This window comes from Sus scrofa, chromosome 13 (assembly GCF_054392235.1).
Source record: "Sus scrofa isolate SSC_HxYL_T2T_F1_AM1 chromosome 13, Sscrofa_HxYL_maternal_Yorkshire_Landrace_v2.0, whole genome shotgun sequence".
Classification (NCBI taxonomy): Eukaryota; Metazoa; Chordata; class Mammalia; order Artiodactyla; family Suidae; genus Sus; species Sus scrofa.
Window position 1 is genome coordinate 65,739,314 of NC_139395.1, and position 23,561 is coordinate 65,762,874.

Below are 23,561 nucleotides of genomic sequence, written 5' to 3' on the forward strand. Positions count from 1 at the left end.
AGACTTTTTTAAATGCAAACTGTTTCCATAAAGTGATACCAAAGACAAATAATTGGATAAACAAAATCAATTCTTTTAAAAGATGAAATTCCACTAGGGGTTAAAAAAAAAATCACCACCTGGGGTTTCAGAAATCACCGAGTATGTCCTCATTGGTTTTGCTCATGCCAAAATGTTCTTATGGACCTGTAGTGCAATGCCCAAGTTCAAGTTCCTTAGTCTTTCTTTGCTTTCTTAGGGGATGAAAGGTAAAAGCTTCAGTGAGACAAAGCATTGTTGCTGAGAGCTCTTCTGCAGCCCTAAGAATATCACAAAAGTGAGTAAGCTGGGAATTACAGGTCATACCCTGGAGACATGTGAAGTGTGTCTGCTCCTGTACTTAATGATCAAAAACACACTCCCACTGGTGACTGGTCTTGTGAAGATGACTAATAAGTGAGAAGGAGAAAGGAGAAGCAGGAGAAAGAGAGGGGAAAGGATGGGAGGAGCAGAGGGGAGAAATGAAGGAGCAAGACAGGAAAGTTAACCTAGTCTGATTTGCAGCACTGGGCGCTGATGTAACATCCTTTTTTTTTTTTTTTTGAGGGCTGCCTCTGCAGTATATGGAGGGTCCCTGGCTAGGGGTCAAATCAGAGCTGCAGAAGCTGACCTAGGTCATAGCCACAGCAATGAAGGATTCTAGCCACACCAACAATCTATGCTCAGCTTGCAGCAGTGCCAGATCCTTAACCCATTGATTGAGGCCAGGGATCAAACCCGAATTCTCATGGATACTAGTTGGGTTCTTAACCTGCTGAGCCACAAGAGGAACTCCTGTAACATCCTTCTTAAAAAAGCAAGTTTCACACTAACATTTCACACAGTGGAAATGTCTCTAGACATTCACACCAATTTTCCTCTAATTTAAAGATCAAAGCTTTCACCAACATTTTCAGAACTATAATGGAGGGGCAGGAATTGCCAAATCCAGGGACTGCCAAAGTGTGGGCTTGTGCCATTGCTTGAGGTGACCTCGTGACCTCAGCGGGGTGCCTCAACAACATTCCATTCTAGGGTAAAAGTTATCCTTTTGTGCTTCTCTTTGAATTCCTCTGAATAGTCCTCAAAGAGTCTCAGTTTGTTACAGTTACCAAAGGGAAAAGGGGTGGGAGGTTAAATTAGGAGTTTGAGGTTAACACATATAAACTGCTATATATAAAATAGATAATTGATAAGAACCTACTCTATGGCACAGGATTCAATAATTTGTAATAACCCATTAGGGAAAAGAATTTGAAAAAGAAGTTTTATATAAAACTTTTATATATATATGATTTATATATAAATAAATAAAAATTCTTTATTTTTATAAAGAATATATATAACTGAATATATATATATATAACTGAATTACTGTGTTGCACATCTGAGACTAACACATTATAAATCAACTAGACTTAAATTAAAAAAAAAAATAAGAGTCTCAGGAGTTCCTGCTTTTGTGCAGCGGGTTAAAGATCCAGCATTGTTTCTACTGTGGTACAGGTTCAATCCTCTGTGTGGCTCTGTGGGTTAAGGATCTGGCATTGCTGCAGCTGTACCTCAGATTCAGTCTCTGACCTGGGAACCTCCATATGCCAAAGGTGTGGGCAAAAAAAGAGTCTCAGTTTGGTGCTAATACATATTTAGCACCTCTCTAAAACCAATTCTAGCAGTTCCTGTTGTGGCTCAGCAGTAATGAACCTGACTAGTAACTATGAGGATGTGGGCTTAATCCCTGGCCCCCCTCAGTGGGTTAAAGATTTGGCGTTGCTGTGAGCTGTGGTATAGGTAGAGGACATGGTGTGGATCTGCCATTGCTGTGACTATGGCTGGCAGACGCAGCTCTGATTTAACCCCCAGCCTAGAAACCTTCATATGCCATCAGTGCGGCCCTAAAAAGACAAAAATAAATAAATAAATAAATAAAGCTACCCCCTGTTGTACAGGGAAAAAGCAGAGCCTCTAGTGGGCAGGAGGATTGCATAACAAAGGTGTGTTTTCATTGCATTTACTATCCCAATAACCTCCAATTTTAGGCCAGGAATATTAGTCTCCTTTTATAGTGGGCATGGAGTTAACCTTCAAAAAAAAATTTTTTTTTTTAGTTTTAAAAAGGCAGCAAATTTAAAGAAAAACATCAAGAGTGGTAGTAGTAGATTATAGCAAAGATATGGAAAACACTCTTTTAATGGCTGAGCATGCTTGATGGTGAGACTCCTGGGTCAAAAGAAGACTCCATGTTCCCAACCTATGTTGATATTATGGGGGTAACAGTCAAACATTTAGGGTGGGAGAGAGCGTCTATGTACTCTGAGACCTTTGCCAGAGCTTCATGTGTTTGAAAATGAATCTTTAGAACTTCACCTTTCCTTCAGCACAAGATTTTCCCTTATAAAATGCTCACATTGGTGACAATGATTAAAACAATTTAGAATCCTAAAGACCTTTCCTCTTAAAATCTTTAGTCTTTGAAGATATTGTGGAGTCCATGAAGTGTGCCAAGGCTTAGCATTTGACAAATGGAAAGCTGAAAATGGACTGAAGAACCACCTCACCTCCTATTAATGATAAAACACTGGAAAATATGGGACTGTCTTGGGACCTGGCCACCAACGGGACATTTCTCTACACTTCATGCTGGGAAACTTCAGAAAAGACACAAAAACCTGGAAACTGCTGGTGGAAAAACAGTGACCAATCTCTTTGCCAACTCCTAAAAATAAAAGCAGTAAATGTTAACCAACTGTGGACCCATAAAGTTATTTTTAAAATCAACTAAAAAAAAAAAAAAGAATATTTAGTTTCTATTATGATGACCTTATCAAAAGCCCCAAGTTGATTACTTTATTTGAAAGAAAATATCATTTAAAAATAAAACCCAGTTACATCCAACAAATTAATAATGTAACCAGAATACTGTTTAGTGAGGCTTTCCTGGGTTCGGCTTGCAGATTTGGTTTTCTTGAAATAAAATATATCTTCCCTTTTTTTCCCCTTCATATATGAAATCTTGGCCATCACGTTTATAACATTTTCCTAGAGTCTTTGGGTCTGGTTCTTTATTTGAATTTCTCCTCTACTTCTTTATAGGTCTTTTAAAAATACTACCTAAGGAGTTCTCATTGCTGCTCAGTGGTAACAAACCCAGCTAGTATCTATGAGGATACAGGTTCAATCCCTGGCCTCGTTCAGTGGGTTAGGGATCCACTGTTGCTGCAAGCTGTGGTGTAGGTCACAGAGGTGGCTCAGATCCCAAGTTGCTCTGACTGTGGCTACAGCTTCCATTCAACCCTTAGCCTGGGAACTTCCATATGCTGAGCGTGCAGCCCTAAAAAGACCAAAAAAAAAAAAAAAAAAAAAAAAATACTACCTAAAATTCTCTTAAGCAAGAGGTGGCATATTTTGAGCAGGAAGTAGAAGGTTAAAATCACCTCAGGGCATTTAGTTAGTACCTTTAGTACCTTACACATACAAGCTCTCATGGGAGGTATCACAGGAGCATTTTAATTTAATGATTTTAACATTCAAGATAACAAGAAGAGGTAGTCATTAGACCTCACAGGATTAACTGCCCAGGCAGATGCCCACAGGGGCTGAATGGAAAAAAAACATGAGAGATGGGTCGGGGGCACCCAGTACCAAACACAGAGCAGCACAGTGCTGTGCACACACAAACATCTTGGCTAAACAGGGAATCTCAATAGAACAAGCACAGGTAGTTACCGCCTGGGAACTCAGAAGCCTGCTTTGAATTTTTTCAAATTGGCTGGAAATCTGATTTTTATAAAATGTGATATATCAGATTTTCAGCTGTTGGCACTAATTGAAAAATTTCTTAAAAACAGAGTGCGGAGGAAAGAAAACATATATGCACACTGGATTTGGCCCATGGATTGACATGGAACTAGGCTGTTAAGGACTGAGACTTGAACCAATCACTCACTGTTGAGTAACTCGAAGAAACAGAATTTATACTGAATCTAAAAGAAAGGGAAATCTGTATAAGGAGAAGGGAGGGAGAGTGGCAGACACACAACATGAGGAGCAAAGAATAAATGAAGCTCCAAAGCAGGAAGGCTGAAGGTATGTTCGGGAAACACTGAACAGCTTGGTTTGCAAGAAGAGAAACTCATGTATGGAGGAAGCCAGAGAAAAGGCTTGGAGAGCAGATAAACAGGGGCCATGAATATTAACCTAAGAAGTGTAGGTTTTATCCTACAGGCAATAAAGATTTGGGGCCTCTAAAGACTGATGGAATCAGTGAGGTTTTTCCAACAAAATTAATCCAATCTATCTGGAAGAGAAAGACATGGCAGAGGAGGAGATTGGCTGGAAGGTTATTACACCATTTCAGGAAAATCACCTGGAGGCAAGAGGGATGGAAATCTAGTAGATAAGACAGACCTATGGCAATGGGTAAATCCACAGGGCAGATACAACGTCTGCTCTTTTAAAATGTCAGCGATAATTCTTCTGTTTGGGACCTTCCATCTTAGTAGTGTACTAGTGAAAATATCTAGTCATTTAGGACCTGGGTTTAGGACACTCTCCACAGATACTGATACAGTTTGGAGCATTATCCACAGAAGGATGATCCAGGGAGAAACTTCCCAAGGGGAAAGCATTATTACAGAGAAGAAGCATAAATCTTGGAAGGACGAATCCTCAATGTCTATGTTTCTTATACTTAACTTCAAAACTTTTGCTAAATGAAGAAATCATTAGCCTGAGATTATGTGATTATGTGATCTAAAATACCCATATATTCTAATCTAGTTACGTTATTGTTCACATCACCTAATTTAAATGTTTCCCTTGTATCATGACTGTACCTCTCATCTCTTCATTCCAGTTATGTTTTCCAAGAAAGGGAAGAAGGAAGGGAGGAAGGGAGAAGGAAGGAAGGAATGGGAGAAGGGGAGAAGGTGGGACAGGAAAAAAGAAAGGAAAGAAAAAGAGAGATTTAGAATAGATATTGCCCTGTCAGTGATGGTTAAGATGAAGCCCTATTAAATGTCTGAGAAGTGCCTGAAGGACCTTTTCAGTACTATAAGTAAATGATACCAGAGCTTTCATCCATAAATTCATTTTATAGCCAGAGAAAATGAAGCCTCTTCAATCCAGAATTTACCTGACAGCTGCTTTACTACCCAACCAGAGCTTGGCTCTCTGAAGCCTTCACACCATGTAACAAACATGCCATCAATTAAAAAGGCATCCTCCTTAGAGCCCAGAAATAAACTCTAATGTTCATGGTCAATTGATTTTCTACAAAAGAGCCAACATAATTCAATAAGGAAAGAATTCTCTTTTCAACAACCTGTGTGTACTAGGACAATGGGATAAGTGTATGAAAAATAATGAAGTTGGAAAAATACCTCACAGCATAAATAAAAAATAACTAAAAGTGTATCATAGACCTAAATACAAGAGCTAAAACTATAAAACTCTTTGAAAAATACACTCTGAAATTACTGTGACCTTGGGATTTCCCAGATATATACCAAAAGCACAAGCAAAAGAAGAGATTAATAAGTTAGACTTCATTAAAATTAAAAAATTGTGTGCCTCAAAGGACACCATGAAGAAAGTGAAAAGATAACCCTGTCTGGTAGAAATATCTGCAAACCATATATCTAAAAAGAAACTTACCTCCAGAAAATAGAATTATTATAACTAGAAAAACTAAAAAGGCAAATAGCTCACCTAAAATATAGACAAAGGATGTGAACAGACATTTCTTCAAAGAAAATATATGAATGGCTAATAAACACATGTGAAAATTCTCAACATTATTAATCACTAGGGAAATGCAAATCAAAAAACACAATGAGACACTACTTTACAACCACCAGAATGACTATAATAGACAGACAAGAGTTCCTGCTGTGGCACATCGTGATTGGTAGCGTCTCTGGAGCGCTGGGACGCAGGTTTGATCCCCAGCCTGCCACAGTGACTTAAGGATCCACTGGATCCAGCCATTGCAGTGTAGGTTGCAACTGAGGCTCAGATCTGATCCCTGGCCTGGAACTCTATATGCCAAGGAACAGCCACAAATGAAAAAGGAAAGAAAGAAAGGAAGAAAGATGAGTGGTTACCTAGGGCTGGGACTGGGATGATTGGAAACAGAGGAAATAACTGATAATGGATACAGGGTTTCTTTTAGCGGTGATGAAAATGTTCTAAAGTATGATTATGGTGATAGTTACCCAACTCTATAAATATACTGAGCTATTAAACTGCACATTTTAAATGGATAACATTTCAAATGGATAAACATATCTCATGAGATGTTAGTATGTCAATTACAGCTCACTGAGGCTATTTAAAAAATACATCCACAGCATATACTGCATGAAGTTTTTAGCACTAGCCACAACACTTGCTACTATGCTTAGTCTCCTTTCATTCAGATCTTTGCACTAGTTCCTCCCTTTCTCAGGAATTCCTTAATTCTGTTCATCACAAACTGGGTCCTCTCATTTTTCACAAATGTCTCAAGCACTTCAGTGTTATTTCCTTCTATTTGGAAAACTTTCCTTCAAGATCTTCACATGACTGCCTCCTTTTCAACATTTTGGTTCAATGCAAAAGAGAAGCCTCAGACTTCTACAGTTAAATTAGCCCATGGTCACTACCTACCACTCATTGTTTTGCTTCATGACATGCATTTATACCTAATGTTGCCTTCTGTGTTTATTTACATATTCACATTTGTGTTGGCTTATGGGTTTACTGTTTGTCTAACACCCTAGAACATACAGTCCCTGAGAACAAGAACTCTGCCATGGCTGTCTCTATCACTACAGGCCTATAAGAAAGAGTTGTCGGCCAACCAACTTTTAGGTTGAGTGGAGCACAAGACAAGATTGCCTATTTTGGCCCTTGTAACAGTGAAAAAAAAAAAAGGAGAGCCTTTTTCCTCTCCTAAACCACTGTCATTCACCCCCGTCCCCTTACCCCTAAAATAGCAAGAATTTCCTCAACAAAACCTCTCCATGAAAACCTCTCCATAAAAGACTGATTTCAGGAAAACAGATTTCTCTTCATCTGAAGGTCCAGCACTGGCTTGATGAAAATTATGTTTCAGGAAAACCAGAGTCTCCAGCAAGATGGATGAGAGAAAAGCAAATGACAGAGGCTAGCTCGCCCTTCTAATGAAAGGAAAATCAAAGCAGAGCTCAAACAATAGGTGTCAGGAAGCCAGGCAGTGTTGTGCTCTGTTCCTCTTTTCAGTGAGGCTTTCTCCAGTTAGCGACCCCCTTGACGAAATGATGATTACTCAGGAAACAAAGAGGAGAATGAAACGGCTTACTGTGGCGTTCTCCTTGAATTTATAAACTGCCTTTGTGCAAAGCATCGAGCCCTTCAATCTTTAACAAAGAAAGAAGGAGGGAGGGCAGGAACAACATATACACACTACTGTATAAAAGAGATGATTAACAAGAACCTACTACATAGCACAGGAAAATCCACTCAATAGTTTGTAATAACCTATATGGGAAAAAAGAATGGATATATGTGTATGTATAACTGATTTACTTTGCTGTACAACTGAAACTCATACAGCATTGTAAATCAACAATACTCCAATAAAATTAAATTAAAAAAAAAAAAAAGAAAGTAGAAAGGATTTGAAGAGTGTGCCAAGAGGAGAGAAAGGACTGAATGACAGTGCAGAACACTGGGAATATTAAATATGTTCGACATGGCTGGAACTCAAAGGGTGAGGCAAGAGGAGTAAACTATATGTTTTTCATCCCTCTGAAAAACAAAAATAAATAAATAAATACACAATTTAAAAAGGAGAGAGAAGGAGGGAGGAAGGGAAAGAAAGAAGGAGGGGGACACACAGAGGAGACCAGAGACAAAAAAAAAAAAAAAAAAGGAAAAGAAATAAAAACCAGAGCATATCCCCATCTAATATTCTTTCAGATAAGAGAATCAAAAGAAAGAAAATGACACCTATTTAGAATTGAAGAAACTTTATGTAAAAGCATCCTATTTTTTTTTCTTTCAGCTTTTTATCTGCTTTTTACATTTGAATCTTTAATCCATTAAGAATTGATCTGCTATGTGTTTAGGGTGAGATGCTCTTTTTTCCAGCTTGTCAATTGTTGCAGTACTGGTTTGGAATAAAGTATCCTTTTTCTTGCTAGCTTGTAACACAACTTTATCATAGGTTACAATTTAATAAACATAACAAGGATTTACTGTTTGGTACAGGGAATTATATTCAATATTTTGTAAGAACCTGATAGAAAAGAATCTGAAGCTGTACATCTGAAACTAACACAAGGTTGTAAATCAACTGTAGTTAAATTTTTTTTTAAGCACAAAATCTTTTTTCATTTCCTGAACGATTTCTCTTCTGTGAAAAAGAAAGAAAAAGAAACAGAGCTAAAGTTAGGAAAACAAAGCCATTCAACCAATGCTTGATTCCTTTTTAACCTAAGACAGTGCTGGTGAACAACAGAGTCAATGAGAAAAATGTCAGGAGTTCCCACTGTGGCTCAGTGGTAATGAACCCAACTAGTATTCATGAGGACTCAGGTTCAATCTCTGGCCCTGCTCAGTGGGTTAAGGATCTGGCATTGCTGTAGCTGTGGCATAGGCCAGCAGCTGCAGCTCCAATTTAACACCTACCCTGGGAACTTCCATATGTGGCCCTAAAAAAAAAATAAATAAATAAAATAAAAAAGAATAAGAAAAATGTCAGAAGTCCTTCACAATTTACCTGTGACACCAGGAGGGACATCAGACATCACATCCAAAGACCTCAATGGCATGCAAACCTCAAGCCAGGTGTGCAAGAGATAGGAAGATGACGTTTGGATAGAGCAAAACCACTCCTGCCACTGTATCCAAGTCTTGGGCACGAATGTTTGAAGACCAGTCTCATATCTGAGTGACCATAAGTATTTAAGATCAACATTCAGGAAATGTTCTCATGCTCAAACAAGAGGAGATCAGAGATTACCAAAGGATCCTTGCACCTAAGCCCCCTCTTCTCCCTCTTCCACCCCACCCCCACACACACCAAGATGGTTTGCCAACAACAAATTTAGTATCAGCTTATCCTCAGCTCTAGACAGCCCTGCAATTACATCCTGCCTTGGCAGGAAACAGAACCTGGCAATCAAGACTCCCTCTTGTCTCTGATTTCTACATCTTGCCTGTTTGGGGAAGTGCCAGAGCATGTGGAATGACCACAGGCAGAGGTGGGAGTTTCCAAGACCTAGTTTGGGCTTGTGAGCTTGGGCAGCTGGCTGTTTGTAAGGATAGAGAACATCTAACAGTTCCTGGCACCCAGGAACCACTCAATAGGAATTTGTTCCCTTTATATAAGGTTTCTGAGATTTTTTTTCCACCAGTAGTTGGGCTTAAAATGCCCAAGAGGACAAATGCAAATGGCCAGATGCCTGCAGCACAGCAGTAGTTAAGAACACAGGATTAGACTTAAGTTAGATCTGCATTTCTGGGACTTCTCTGGTCAAATTCCTCTTTCTGACCTGAAAACGCATTCATACTCAGGTTTCACATAGTGACTCTCTTCCAGCACCCCTGACACAAAGGAGAAGTTGAAAATTTGCGGTCACACTGGGTTCTGTGTGTCCCTAACCACCATTTCTACATATTCCAACATAGATAGTGAATGCTAATGTTTGTGAAAATTCCTGAGGGAAAATTCTGGTGGATGTTTTTTTAAGAACAACAGTGGAGGACCTGCCCATTCCGTTGGCCCCAAGTGAGGACACAGAGTTATGACAAGACATCACTGTAGGTGATCACTTCTGACCCAGGTGGGTAATAAAAGAGAGCATTTCCTTTCAAGAAAGTCACCTGTGTCTCTGCAGATGTTCCTTTCTCTGGCCTAGAGAGCCACATCAGCTTTGGAGCCAGGACTGCTCAGGTGTAGGAGAACAAAAATCTCCGTGGCCAAGAGCTGTGATCAGTGGGGACTGTTCACATGATGTGTGGTATAAGTAGACTGAGCAATGACAAACCTCACTTTTTCTACCATTAACTACATTTTTTAGTTTAAAAGAATCCAAGTATGACCTAGTCTAGAGAAGAAACCCAACTCTAATTTGGGCATGATCTTAAAACTATGGGTTCAAATTCTAGCTCTTAAAACTATGGGTTAACATCCAACCTGGGTGGTCTTGAGAGACTTTCTTGGTTGTCCTGTGCCTCGGTTTCTCTATCTGACAAATGGGGATAAGGAGTTCCCATTGTGGCTCAGCAGAAATGAGCATGACTAGTATACATGAAGTTGTAGGGTTGATTCCTGGGCCCACTCAGTGAGTTAAGGACCCAGCGCTGCCATGACCTGTGGTGTAGGTTGCAGATGAGGCTCAGATCTGGTGTGGCTATGGTGTAGGCTGGCAGCTCTGGCTCCAATTCGACCCCTAGCCTGGGAACTTCCAGATGTCACAGATGTGGCCCTAAAAAGCAAATAAACAAATATAAATAAAAATTGGAGGAGTTCCCATCGTGGTGCAGTGGTTAACGAATCCGACTAGGAACCATGAGGTGGCGGGTTCGGTCCCTGCCCTTGCTCAGTGGGTTAACGATCCGGCGTTGCTGTGAGCTGTGGTGTAGGCTGCAGACACGGCTCGGATCCCGCGTTGCTGTGGCTCTGGCGTAGGCCGGTGGCTACAGCTCCGATTCAACCCCTAGCCTGGGAACCTCCATATGCCGTGGGAGCGGCCCAAGAAATAGCAACAACAAAAGACAAAAAGACCAAAAAAAAAAAAAAAAAAAGGAGATAACAGCAGTACCCACCTAAAGGTACAGGTTCAAGTGATACTGTACATACTGTATAAATGATGATGCACTGTACACAAAGTATCCCTGGCTATAGTGTATTGCTTGGCACTCTCCTCAAGAAGGACCAGGTAGTGAAAATACAATTACCTGATATGTCAACAGTAATTTGGCTTCAAGGAAATTTGCCCAGCCTGCTCTGAAATTGAACCCAATTGATCAAAGTCATCGAAAAAAAACACAGGATACATCATCAAAAGACTGTTTAACAAAATATGGAAGAACTTCTTTCGATCAAGTTCGATGGTTGAATTCCATTTAGACGGCAACATCTTTTTTAAAGAAAGCTTTTATTTCTTGTTACGTAAAGAGTTACCCTCATATTATTTTTTCTACTAAGGGAGAAATACATTCAAGAAGGAAAACAAGCTTTAAGGTCTTCAAGTCAGTCAAATGCTATCTGGCAGAAATTAAATGCAATACAATAGAGTGAGGAAGGGAAACCATCACTTCTGAATCAGGTTGAATAAAGCTGTTTAAGTCTTGGATCAAGAATCAAAGGTTATTCATGTGGGAAATCCCCATTTTAGAGATTTCATTCCCTGAGTTTCATTTTACCACGAGTAGGAATACACGTACAACTATATTAACACCAAACCTTTTTATTTCCTAAGAGAAATATGATTTTTCACAAACTTTAATTTTCCTTACCTCTGAAAAAAACAGCCTATATTGTTTTCTTCCAATTTCAACCAACTTCTGATAATATATGTTTAGGACTCAGATCTCCAGAACTCTAAATTCTTGAAATATCTCTGGGTCAAGCCAGACCATCTGAAGGCTGCAAACTTGGGTCATTCTTGTCTTCACAGGATCATATTATAATATGCCCCTGGCTTTGATCAAAGGCTGATGCAAGAAACACCATGATGGAAAAGACAAATGGACAGAGGTACCCACTGCAGCACTGTTCATAGTAGGAAAAGGTTAGAAATATTCTAAATCAATAGGGTACTGGTTAAATGGATTAGGATACAGCCATACAACACAACAGTATGTGGACATTAAGACAAATGACACAGCTTTATAGGTACTGAAATGGCGTGAGTTCTAATACATATGAAATAAAGTAATATGCAGAACAATGTATAGAGTGTACTCAAAATTGAAATTCACAACATATTTACACACACATGCACATACAAACATGGCTGCACATCTTAAAATGAATGGTTGACCCTCAAGAGAGAATCTCGGGGTCAATGGTTAAAGGGAGACAGACAGACATTTCTACTAAATACGTTTGCATACTCTGAAGTCTGAGTTTACCAAATGTGTCTATTATCTACTCAAAATTAAACCAGAAAATAATGGTTGTTATGAAGTTCACCCTGGCTGTGTGTATCACAAAAACTAGCTTTTTAAAATGCTAAGAGGCACACACTATTACATTTAGAATGGATAAGCAATGAGGTCCTACTATACAACACAGGGAGCTCAATCCAGTCTCTTGGGGTAGACTATGATGGAAGATAATATGAGAAAAAGAAGATACACACACATACACACACATGAATGGATGACTTGGTCACTGTGCTATATAGCAGAAATCGGCACAATACTATAAATCCACTATACTCCAAAAAAAAAAATAAAATAAAATACATGAAAATACAAGAAAAAAAAAACATGCTAACAGGTGTCCTACAAGAAAAGATTTATGCTGCACCTGTCTTGGGGTTTCACAATGCACATTCCTACAGCAGAGTCTCTGAGAAGGTCTGCAATTTAGAGTCTTGTGTAACTTAAATTTACCACAATATTTCCCAGATTTCTTTATCATAGAAATGCTCCCCCTCTTTTCGGAGTGGTATCTTCTTTAAACACCACACCATGGCAAGTAAAACATCACAGTAATTATGTTTTAAAGGCTTTGACCATCCACTCACCATCTCTAACTGACAGGTGAGAATTTAGCCGTAGGATTACATTTGTTTACTCTGAGGAATGACTGTAGTTCCTATGCTAGAATCTTAAGAAATCTGTATTGAATTGGAATTTTTTTACACCTTGCCCACCAGGAGGAAAGAGCAACTATGCTTCAACTTGCTCATCCTTAAAATGGGTATAACCACACCAACTACGTGGGCAGCCCTGAGGTTGAAATTGGCTATCTCATATAAAAACGCCTCTCATCAGAGAGGTCCAGCAAAAAAAGACTCCTGCCAGACTTTCTCTCATCTAGGCAATGATTTCATAAATGTACGTTGCTGTTCTCAAGAGGCAGCAAAGTAAAGATTGAGACAAATCCATCAGCATCACCAATGACAACACTGGGGAGCCTCAGGCGTGCAGTGGATGGTCTCTGTACAAAGAGCAGCGTATTTTAATCACCTTTGTTGCTCGTGACCAGAAAGGTCAGCAGAGGAAGAATATCCAGGGGTGAAGGTGAGGGCAAAATAAGCTGTTCTAATCATCATGATTCAACGAATATTTTTCAAGCTTTAGAAAGATTAGACACAGCTGTAAGTGAGGCAACTCTCTTATCTGCTTCTAGTTGGTTGCTGCAGAGACCATTCTATTTGTAAACATTATCCAGGATTCACACTGACTAAGGCTTAAGCTTGGTGTTTACCCACCAGCTGCCTTCTCTGCAGGATCCTTTCATATAATAAAGAAAAAAGTGTGAGGAGATTTTACCCAGGAGGCCACCCCAAGAGCTTAACAGCTATGTTGGATTAATATCCACAGCATGTAGAAAACAAATTTTCACTTACTTTCACATGTTTAAAGAAGGGGGGAAGTCAGTTTAGCTATACATATTATGAATAAATAAGATTATGAGCCTAATGATACTTAGCTGCCTAGGCACTGTGAAACGTTGGGTCCAAATTCCACTGACACAAGAAATTATTTTTTTCTGGATGTCAACCACTTCCAAGAAGTTGGTAGGGGAAATATATACTTAAAAGGACAAAGTGAGACAATTTAAAGAGATGATCAACCACTTACAAGTCTCTGCTGATTTTCCTTCATGCCCAACGACAGTGAGTTTTCTAATTGAAAATGATAAAGACTGACAGAAGTAAATAAATTTGTTCCCTTTAGGTGTAGCACAGTCCATCAGAGCCTCTGACACCCGGTATAGGATGGAATCCTTGAGAAATGGTTCTTTTTCTTATATTTTTATTAAAGTATAATTGGTTTACTGTGTTGTGCCAATTTCTGCTGTACAAAATAGTGACCCAGTCATAGATATATATACATTCTTTTTCTCATATTATTTTCCATCATGTTCCATCCCAAGAGAATGGATATGGTCCCCTGTGTTGTACAGTAAGACCTCATTGCTTATCCATTCTAAATGTCATAGTTTGCATCTACTAACCCCAAACTCCCCATCCATCCCATTCCCTCCTCCTCCCCCTTGGTAACCACAAGTTTCTTCTCTACGTCTGTGAGTCTGTTTCTATTTTGTAGATAGGTTCATTTGTGCCATATTTTAGGTTCCACATATAAGAGAAATGGTTCTTTAGAATATCAGCAATTATAATTAAAATGAAATTTATAATACAATTTTAAAAAATTGTAAATATCTCCAGGTGTCACAAGGAATACAAAAAAAAAAAGTTTTGTAGTTCATACGATGAAGACAAAGGAAATCATTAAATGCGCTCAGATGACAGACTGGATTAGAAGTGTCTGATAGTCAAACGTCTGGAAATTATGTGCATCATATTTGACCCAGAATGTTCAAGTCTAGAAATGCATTCAAATGAAATAGTTAAGATTAATCTATAAGATTATTCATCATGGAAACAATTCAAGCATCACTGATAAATGGAGAATAAAATGTGATACAGCTACACCATGGGATATCTGGCAATAAAAAGGAATAATGTGCTGATTGTGCTACCATGTGGGTGAACCTCGAAAAACATTATGTAAGTGAAAAAAGCCAGTCCCCAAATATAATATACCGTACGATCCTATTTCTCTGAAATGTCCAGAAGAGACAAATCTATAGAGACAGAGAGTAGATTAATGGTTGCCTGGGTCTAGGAGGGCTGGAATGGGGTGACTACCATGGGTACAGATTTCTTTGTGCAGCGACAATAATGTTCTAAATGAGATTCTGGTGATGGTCACACAACTCTGAATACACTAAAAATCACTGAATTGTACACTTTAAGTGGGTGATTTGATAGGACATAAATTCCATCCACCTGTTAAAAAAGACCATTCATTACAGTGTTGTTTAAAACATAAAAACCTTAGAAAAAAAATAAATAACCAACAACAAGGGTTGGTGAATAAATTTTTCTGAGCCTATAAGATGTTACACTATATAGCCACTAAAAATGGATCCACAGCAAAATATACACTATGCTTTCAACTATGCAAGATACGTATGTGTATATATAGAAGCATTAGGAAAAGGTATAAAAATATCCCAATATACTTCTTAACAGAAATCAGATATGATCCTGTAGGATTATGGATGATTTTTTTTTCTCTTTGTGGATTTAAATGCAATGACCATTACTTCTGTGACAATAATCTCATGTTACATTTTACTGAGTACTAAGGATGCACCAGGCAAGGCCTGGGCTAAGTATTTGACTGGATATAGTGTATTTAATCCTCCCATGGCCCTGTAAGGCAGGCACTATTAACTGCTGTCATCCTGCAGAAGAGGACAGTGAGGCCGGAAAAAGTGAATTCACTGGAGGTAGCACAGTCTGCCTGGTAGCAAATACTAAGTCTTAACCAGTGGTCTGCAAGATAGGGAGTGTACACACCCAAGAAGGTGTGCAAGATGTGGTGTGGAAATACATATTCAACTTCTAATTTTATATTTTGATCTCACCCTTAAAATACCTGTGTTTGGAAATGAACCTATCTACAAAACAGAAACAGACTCACAGACAGAGAGAACAGACTTGTGGTTGCCAAGGGGGAGGGGGGAGGGGGGAGGGAGTGGGATGGACTGGGAGTTTGGGGTTAGTTGATGCAAACTATGACATTTAGAAGGGATAAGCAATGAGGTCCTGCTGTATGGCAGAGGGAATTATATCCTTGGGATAGACCATGATGGAAGATAAGAAAGGGAATGTATATGTATGTATGTATATATATATATATGTATGTGTGTATGTATGAGTAGGTCACTTTGCTGCACAGCAGAAATTGGCACTACACTGTAAATCAACTATACTTTAATAAAATTTAATAAAATTTTTTTAAGAATTTGCATGTGGGGTACTTTTCATACTACAGTACAACCCATATCCTACTGACTTCATGGCAGGCATTGTTCTAAGGGCTTTGCACATCATTATTTCTCATAGACCGTACAAAGAAACTGAAATACAGCATCCATGTTCACACTTATTATGCCATGCACAATATATCAATATGTTAATATGCATAGACTACATGAAATTTATTAACAAATAAATACACAAATTTTGGTTTGCCTGAATTTTTTATAAGATACATAACCAAAAACATAATTGTGCCTTAAACATACATAACACTACCTCTCAAATAATAATAAAAAAGGCAGAATTGCTCTTGCAGAGCTTCTGCTGTGATGACTTCCCTCGAGATGTTTCCTTATTCAGAGTGAAACTGAAAGAGAACCACTGTCTCTCCTCATCCCTCGCTTGATCTTCAAACCAGATATCTTTGCTGTAATTTTTTCCAGTGCCTGCCCTGGAAAGGTGAGCTGCCATTTTAGGAAACTGGACCAGACACCAACTTGGAGGCTCTAAATCAAACAACCCCAAACCCATCTCTTCCTGAGTAGGAATACAAAGTCTTCGAAGCTCTGACTCTCACCCCTGGTCTCTTCACGAAACATGTACCATGCCCGCCCCCTCCATTCCCCTAAATGCCCTCCCTCCCCTCCCCCACCTAGTCAACCCCCAACCAGCAATAAGGGTCCAAGTCAGAGCTCCCATCCACACTCTCTGCCTTCATCTCTCGCTGCCCCTAGGGCATACATAGATGCCCCCGCTGCCCACACACTGTCGCAGTCACACTCTATCTCCCTCCCCTGCAGTGGTTTATGGGTGTCACAGTGTTTGAAGATTATTATTATAAATCAGTAAAAAAGAGAAAAGGAGAAGGAGGTGTGTGTGCACGTGTGCATGTGTGTGTGTGTTTAAAACAAGGCCGATCCTGTGATTTGGAGTGAAGAATGACGTCCCTCTTGTGCTGCTGGCCCTTCATTTGCCATTCCAGATCCTTCTTCCTCCCCTTCCTCCCTCTTCTCTCCCTCTCAGACAGGCAGGAGACAATAGGACAGAGGGGGTGGGTAGCCCTTCTTGCTCCCTCCTACTCCTGGGCCACTTCCCTGGCAGCAAAGGTTACCCCTAGGACTCCAGCCCCTGATGGCAGCTCATCCTCTATGGCTTCAGGTCTCACCTGCTCAGGTAACTACAATTCTGTCCTTTGTCTTCTTTGCCCTCAGATTGGTAACAGTCTGCCCTGCTGATAGACTCTAGGTGATTCCCCAGATCTTTTCTTTGTTTTTCCCTTTAGCCCCACCCACACCTGTGCAAATAGGTTTTGCCCCTGTTCCTTCCTTCATTCTCTTCAAATGAACCATCAGAGGTGAACCCTGTTTCCTGCTAGGGTTCTGACTACTTGACTCTTTACCTCTACGTTCACTCAGGAGACTTTCAAAAGCTAAGGATAACGTACTGGCAGAATTCAGATTTCCTTTGCATTAAGACTCTATCTTAGGGACCCCCTAAGCATCATCAACCAAGAAATGATCATTGCCAAGTACAGCTGAAGTTATAAAATCTATTTTCATAAATCCTGACGTGAATTCTGCCAGTACACATGCGTAATTTCAACCACATGCCTGACCTTAAGTCTCTTGTTTGAAGCCAACTCCAGAGCAGCCTGGGGACAGCTCGCCCCACCTTGCTCTCTGTCCAAACCACAGTGGTGACCCAGCTCCACTGCACCATAGAATTCTGGAACCTGCTCTGATTATAGAAAGCAGGGAGCCAAAAGGGCCAGGTTGTCATCCTCTAGACTCTGGTCTCTGACCCGAGTCCAGACTCCCTTCTGGAATGCCATCTGTCATCACATGTTGGCAGGCAGGTACACGAAGTCTTCTTGATCAAGTCATGACACTGGATGCAGGAAGTAGCTGAGACAAAGGTCAGCACTAGGCAACAAGAAGGCCAGTTGGGTTGATATTATTGACCTCTTGATCTTTTTTTAGATTGAAGGAACTAGACACTAAGGCAGACATCCTCATTGGCAGAGCCAATGCCCCACGGCTATTACTAACCTAGTCAGGAGGCTTGAAGCAGACATCTGAGGTGGGCAATCTGAATTCAAATGCAACCTGTAGATATCAATCGCTCTCCCTGCTTCTTATAAGATAACACTTCAAAAGGAAGAATTTCTCACTATTACAGGCATTTAGATGATACTTGCCTTTCTGAAGAGATCACTGGGGTTTTAAAGAAATGTGGGTTGAATTTTATGTATTACAAACATTCCTGATTTAATTGCTTTGGTCAAAAACACACACAATGTCTTTGTTTCCATTCTTCTCCTTATCTCTGTCACTAGTCCACCAACTAACCCTGCCAGCTGATACCAAAAGATGTCACAAATTCACCTACTTCTCTTTATTTCTATTCCTACAATGATGGTCAAAGCTTAGCTTTCTCCTCAGCTGACTTTCTTCTTATGCTCCAGTGTACCTACTTGCCCATTCTACGAAGGAACTTCTTAAATCCTATGACTTTACTGCTTAAAACCTTTCAATGCTTTCACACTACCCTTGGATAAAATTCAGGTTCTTTACTGTGGCCCTAAAGAGTCTGTCATCTCTTGGCTCCCAGCTCTTTCCTGGGTTCACAGCATTCCCACCATGTGACTTTCTCTTTCCTGTTGTCAAATCTGTCCAGCTGTTTCCTGCCTCAGGCCCCTTGCACTTGCTGTCTCCTACTTAGAATGGTTTTTGTCCCCGAGAATTCCTTCTCATCAATCCCATCTCAGCTATCTTCCCTTTACAAAGGATTTCTAAAAAGGTCCTTTTTATTGTGCTTAGTTATATTCTATCCTTTGCCCTGTTTTACGCTTCATGGTATTACACAAAATTATACTATTTGGTTTTTTGCTTATTTATCTTCCCAAATAGAGCATGAGCTCTATGAGGACAAAAAACTTATCAGGTTACACTATTTACTTGAAAACAATCTTGGCATACAGTACTCTATAAATGTTTTTTGAAGGAGCAAGTCCTGGTACTACTTATATAAACTTTGAACAATGATATGTACTTGTGAGTTCAAAAGCAAGTTAGTTAAGATTTGTAGGTCTCAGGCTTCATGTTTATAAGTACCATTAATTGGTGTCCACTAAGTGTCAATTTTTACAACTCTAATAGGTGTGTATATATTACATACTATAGAGCTATTAAGTACATAACTTATGTTAGTATAAGCATATGCTTTTTAACTAAACCATAACAAGCTCTTATTTCAGACTTATTTCACAGTTTAAGAAGTAATAAACACTGAGCACAGCTGAAGTCATCAAAGTTTCTCTTCATTAAACTGCAAAGCTAATTCCTTGAAGAGCATGCTGTTACGTGATATCCCTCAGGCTCTACAAACAGCTCTGACAAGTAAAGAGCATCAAGTGCTTGGAGTTGGAAGATTATAGGACCACACAACAGCTAGACTTCACAGTTTGGCCTCGGGCTAGAATATTCAAACTGGGTCCTTAAGCAGTATATTATAGTCTGGGTACTTGTGTTGACTTTGGCTTTGGCTTATGCAACAAATACAATATACTCTGATCTTCAAATACTGGGCTCTCATGGAATTAGGCTCAAGGGTCAGCAATGGGACATTTTATCAAGTCCCATTTATCTGTGCCATTAACTTTACTTATACTGGGGCAAATACGTCATCTTATTTTTCACGGTGCATTTATGAGATCCTAGAGACCAGAAGGGAGAGGCTTAAACCCCAGAAGTCATTCCTGCCATCACTTTCCTCTTCTCCCTCATCTAGTTCTTCACCAAGTTCAGCTGAACTTACCTGCTAAAGATTTCTGATGTTGTTCTGTGTATCCATTATCACCTCCCTGTTCTAAGCTACCCACATTCTTCAGGGAATCCCTGCAGTAGCCTTCCAACTAATCCTGTGTACTCATTATTACACCTTCATTTCAACACTGAAGCTGGAATAATCTTTTCAAAAGACACCTCTGACCGTGTCCTCTCCCTGACAAAGTAATATATCCCTCTGGTAAATATCTCACGGTTCTTGAAACTTTCCTGCCTTGTCATTAATCTCATTGTAATTTTATAGTTATTTATGTGATGATTTAATCGCCCCTGTTCCTTCCGAGACTCTAAGTTCCATGAGGGTCACAGACGATACCTGATAGCACTTGCTATTGTATTCCCAGGTGCCTAGCACACTGCCTTTATTTTGGCTGTGCCCATGCAATGAAGAAGTTCCCAGGCCAGGGATTGAACCAGTGCCTCTGCAGAAACAATGTGTTACTGCAGTGATAATGCCAAATCTTTAACCTGCTGAGCCAAAGGAAATTCCTAAGAAGAATCTTTATTGAAAGCCTCAATTCCCAGATAATATTTCTAAGCCTAATGCCTCCTTTTCCCCAACTAGCTCACATTTCGATCCTGTGCACAGCCATGCACACATGTGCACATGTCCCCTACCACACACAGCTTTCAAACCATATTATTGGAAAGACTTACTCCTCATTATTCAGAGATGTTTGTCCTAAGAAATAGTCATGTCATAAATCCTCTTTATTCCCTTTTCCAAGATTATTAATTAATTAGCTCAACCAATGCAACCTTCTCTCTCTAGAAAAATAAATTTGCCAAATGCCACTTGAAAACAAAGAATGCAAAGAACCCCAATCAGACTCTGGTGTCCTTCTCAGTTCTGACTTGAGGACCAAGTCTGCAGGCACTGTTCTTTTTTCATTTAGCTTCAGCATACAAAAAATTCAGGGAATAAATGGCTATCTTACTTTTCAGCATATTTCCTCAACTCCCCTCTGTGTAGCCAGCATTCTCCCCAGTTACTGTTTCCTAGAATGATATAGATGCAATTTTTAAAATGATGACTTGGGAGTCTCCCCCAGAATGCCATCTGTTAGGAAGCAGTGTTTAATATTGGTTAGGCTTACCTTGGACCCTACCCAAGGGGGTCTGTTACTAGAAACATCAAAAAGAGTTCGGCAGGGCGTTTTCTTCTACAATGGTAAAAATAACAGTTACCATTTACTGAGTGTTTTATCATGTGCCCTGCACTGGGTTTAACTGTATGTACAAAAATCCTAAGGTACTATTATTATAAGGAGGACACTGAATCTCAAAGAAATTTGGTGGCTTATTATTAAACCATAGCGACAAAGCCCATGTTCTCGGTCATCACTGTGTATACTGGGGCTATGACCATCAAAAGAATGAGAAGCAATCAATCATTCCAAATTCATTTCTGTTAATTTGCAGGATATAAATTTCAAAAATTATAGACGCTCTAGGTTTATACTCAATTATAAGCTTTGGCAAGCATTCCAAAGGTAGCAAGTATATTAGTCGGCTCTTACCAGGTTATACTTCATTAACACCACCAGAGCATCAATAATTTACAACAAAATGAATTTATTTCTTGTTCATGTCACTTGTCATATGTGAGTCAGCTGAGGCTCTGCTCCAAATATCTTCTCCATTCTGGGATTCATTCTGGCATTTATGGCCACTTGACAGATTTTAAAAAAAAGAGAGAGAGAAAGTGGCAGATTTGTATGATTGCCTGTAAAGCTTCTGCATGGATACAACATTTGGCATTTCTTCCCACATTCGACTGACCAAAGCAAATCACATGGTCAGACTTGGCACTAAGGGTTAGAGAAGTATTCTCCTTCCATAAGGTAGGTTATGCCAGTCACATGGAAATGGGTGGGCATGGAGGCTCATGGGGGAAGAACAAATAATGCATAGTAATAATATAATCTACCATAACAAAGACATAACATTTCACCATAATCAACACATCTCAGGCATAATAATTACCATATTTCAGGCGTAATCAACATATTTCACCTATGTTAGATCTAAGTGACAGAAAACTCAGCCCAATTGGTTTAAACAAAAAGAGTGACTCTCCTGATTTGGGTTAATGAAAAGTCCACACAGCTCTAGGTATGAATTGATAACTTACCCTAGACATTCATATGATGTCATTAGAACCCAATCCATCCCTCTCCCTCTTTCTATTTCCTATCTCTCTGTCTATCTCTATCTCTACCTCCATCTTCAACTTTCATCTATGTTCTTCTTTATGCTGGCTTCATTCTTAAGATGACTGCCCACAGCCCTTAGCTTACTGCCTTATAGCTCCAAACCATCAAAAAAACAAAGCATGTTCCTTCTGATAGATCCTGAGTATATCCCAAAATTGACCCTCATCTAGCCCACCTCTAATTCTATCAATATAGTCAGAGTTCAGGGTTTTGACTGGGTGATTCCAGAGGAAGAGGTGGGTTCTTCTGGACCCCATGCACTGAGAGTATTAATTCCTTTTCTCTAAAATTCCAAAAAACCCCACAATCTCTGAAGAGTTTCAACATTAACCAATTTCAAAGCATTCATAGTAACTTGCATAGTCAAACAGATTTGACAGCCTGGCATTTTTACAATATTTACTAAAGCTACCATCTGTAACAATTTCTCTTCTCTCACTTTACAAATCTGACTTGTCTTCCTAACAAACAATAACTAGTAAGATAATGCGAATGACTAACTTAACATTTACTGAATAAAACAGATGAAATCCTAAATAAAACAAATTTTGACTTGAAACACAACCTAAGCTACTTATGAAGAACAGATCCCAAATTTTTTCCATCCAGGATACAGACCAAACACTCACAATCCATTCTCTTGACAAATAAATAAATAAATAAATCACTGAATGCTGATTTGGGATTTTTTTTTTCCTTTTTTTAGGTCACACCCTCGGCATTTGGAGGTTCCCGGGCTAGGGGTCCAACAGGAGATGTAGCCACTGGCCTACGCCACAGCCACAGCAACGCGTGATCTGAGCTGCGTCTGAAACCTACACCACAGCTCAGGGCAATGCTGGATCCAGGCCATGGATTGAACCTGCATCCTCATGGATACTAGTCAGATTGGTTCCGCTGAGCCTCAACAGGAATTCCCCGGGCGATTTTAATTAGAGAAATCTGTGCTGTGAATTGCAGGTAAATTTTAAGGAGAACAAAGGCCCTCAATAAAGTTGAGAGAAAGAGATTATAAACAAATAAACAAAAAAGGAAATTATACCAACTGTAATAAGTGCTAGAAAGGGGATTAAAGGAGTGTTGGAAAAGGTAATAAAAGGAGGGATCTACTTGGATACAGTGATTAAACTTATGAGACCTGAAGATACTTCCCAATCTTGTACCCATCTTCCATCCCAGAAACTAGAAAATTTCAAATGGCAGCCACTCAGCTTGGGCTTATCAGACACTCCTCGTTTAAATACAGTTTTCCGGGTGTTTTTTGTGGCCAGCACACTTCAAAAAAAAAAAAAAATCATCAAGTGGGACATGGTTTTCCAGTTTCCCCCAGGCCTTACCTCTCCCTATTGATTACTCAGCCTTAATTATCCACCTAGGTAGGGAGTTCCCATTGTGGCACAGTGGAAATGAATCTGACTAGGAACCATAAGGTTGCTGGT

General features: G+C 39.5%; 1 protein-coding gene and 1 long non-coding RNA gene across 11 annotated transcripts in view; one reads left to right on the plus strand and one right to left on the minus strand.

Moving 5' to 3' along the window:
- The window catches only part of FRMD4B (FERM domain containing 4B), a 376,886-nt gene that overhangs the window by 301,416 nt on the left and 51,909 nt on the right, over positions 1-23,561 (minus strand). The gene's annotated exons all lie outside the window — the stretch shown is intronic.
- Positions 1-23,561, plus strand: part of LOC146397381 (uncharacterized) — an 84,036-nt gene that overhangs the window by 46,400 nt on the left and 14,075 nt on the right. The gene's annotated exons all lie outside the window — the stretch shown is intronic.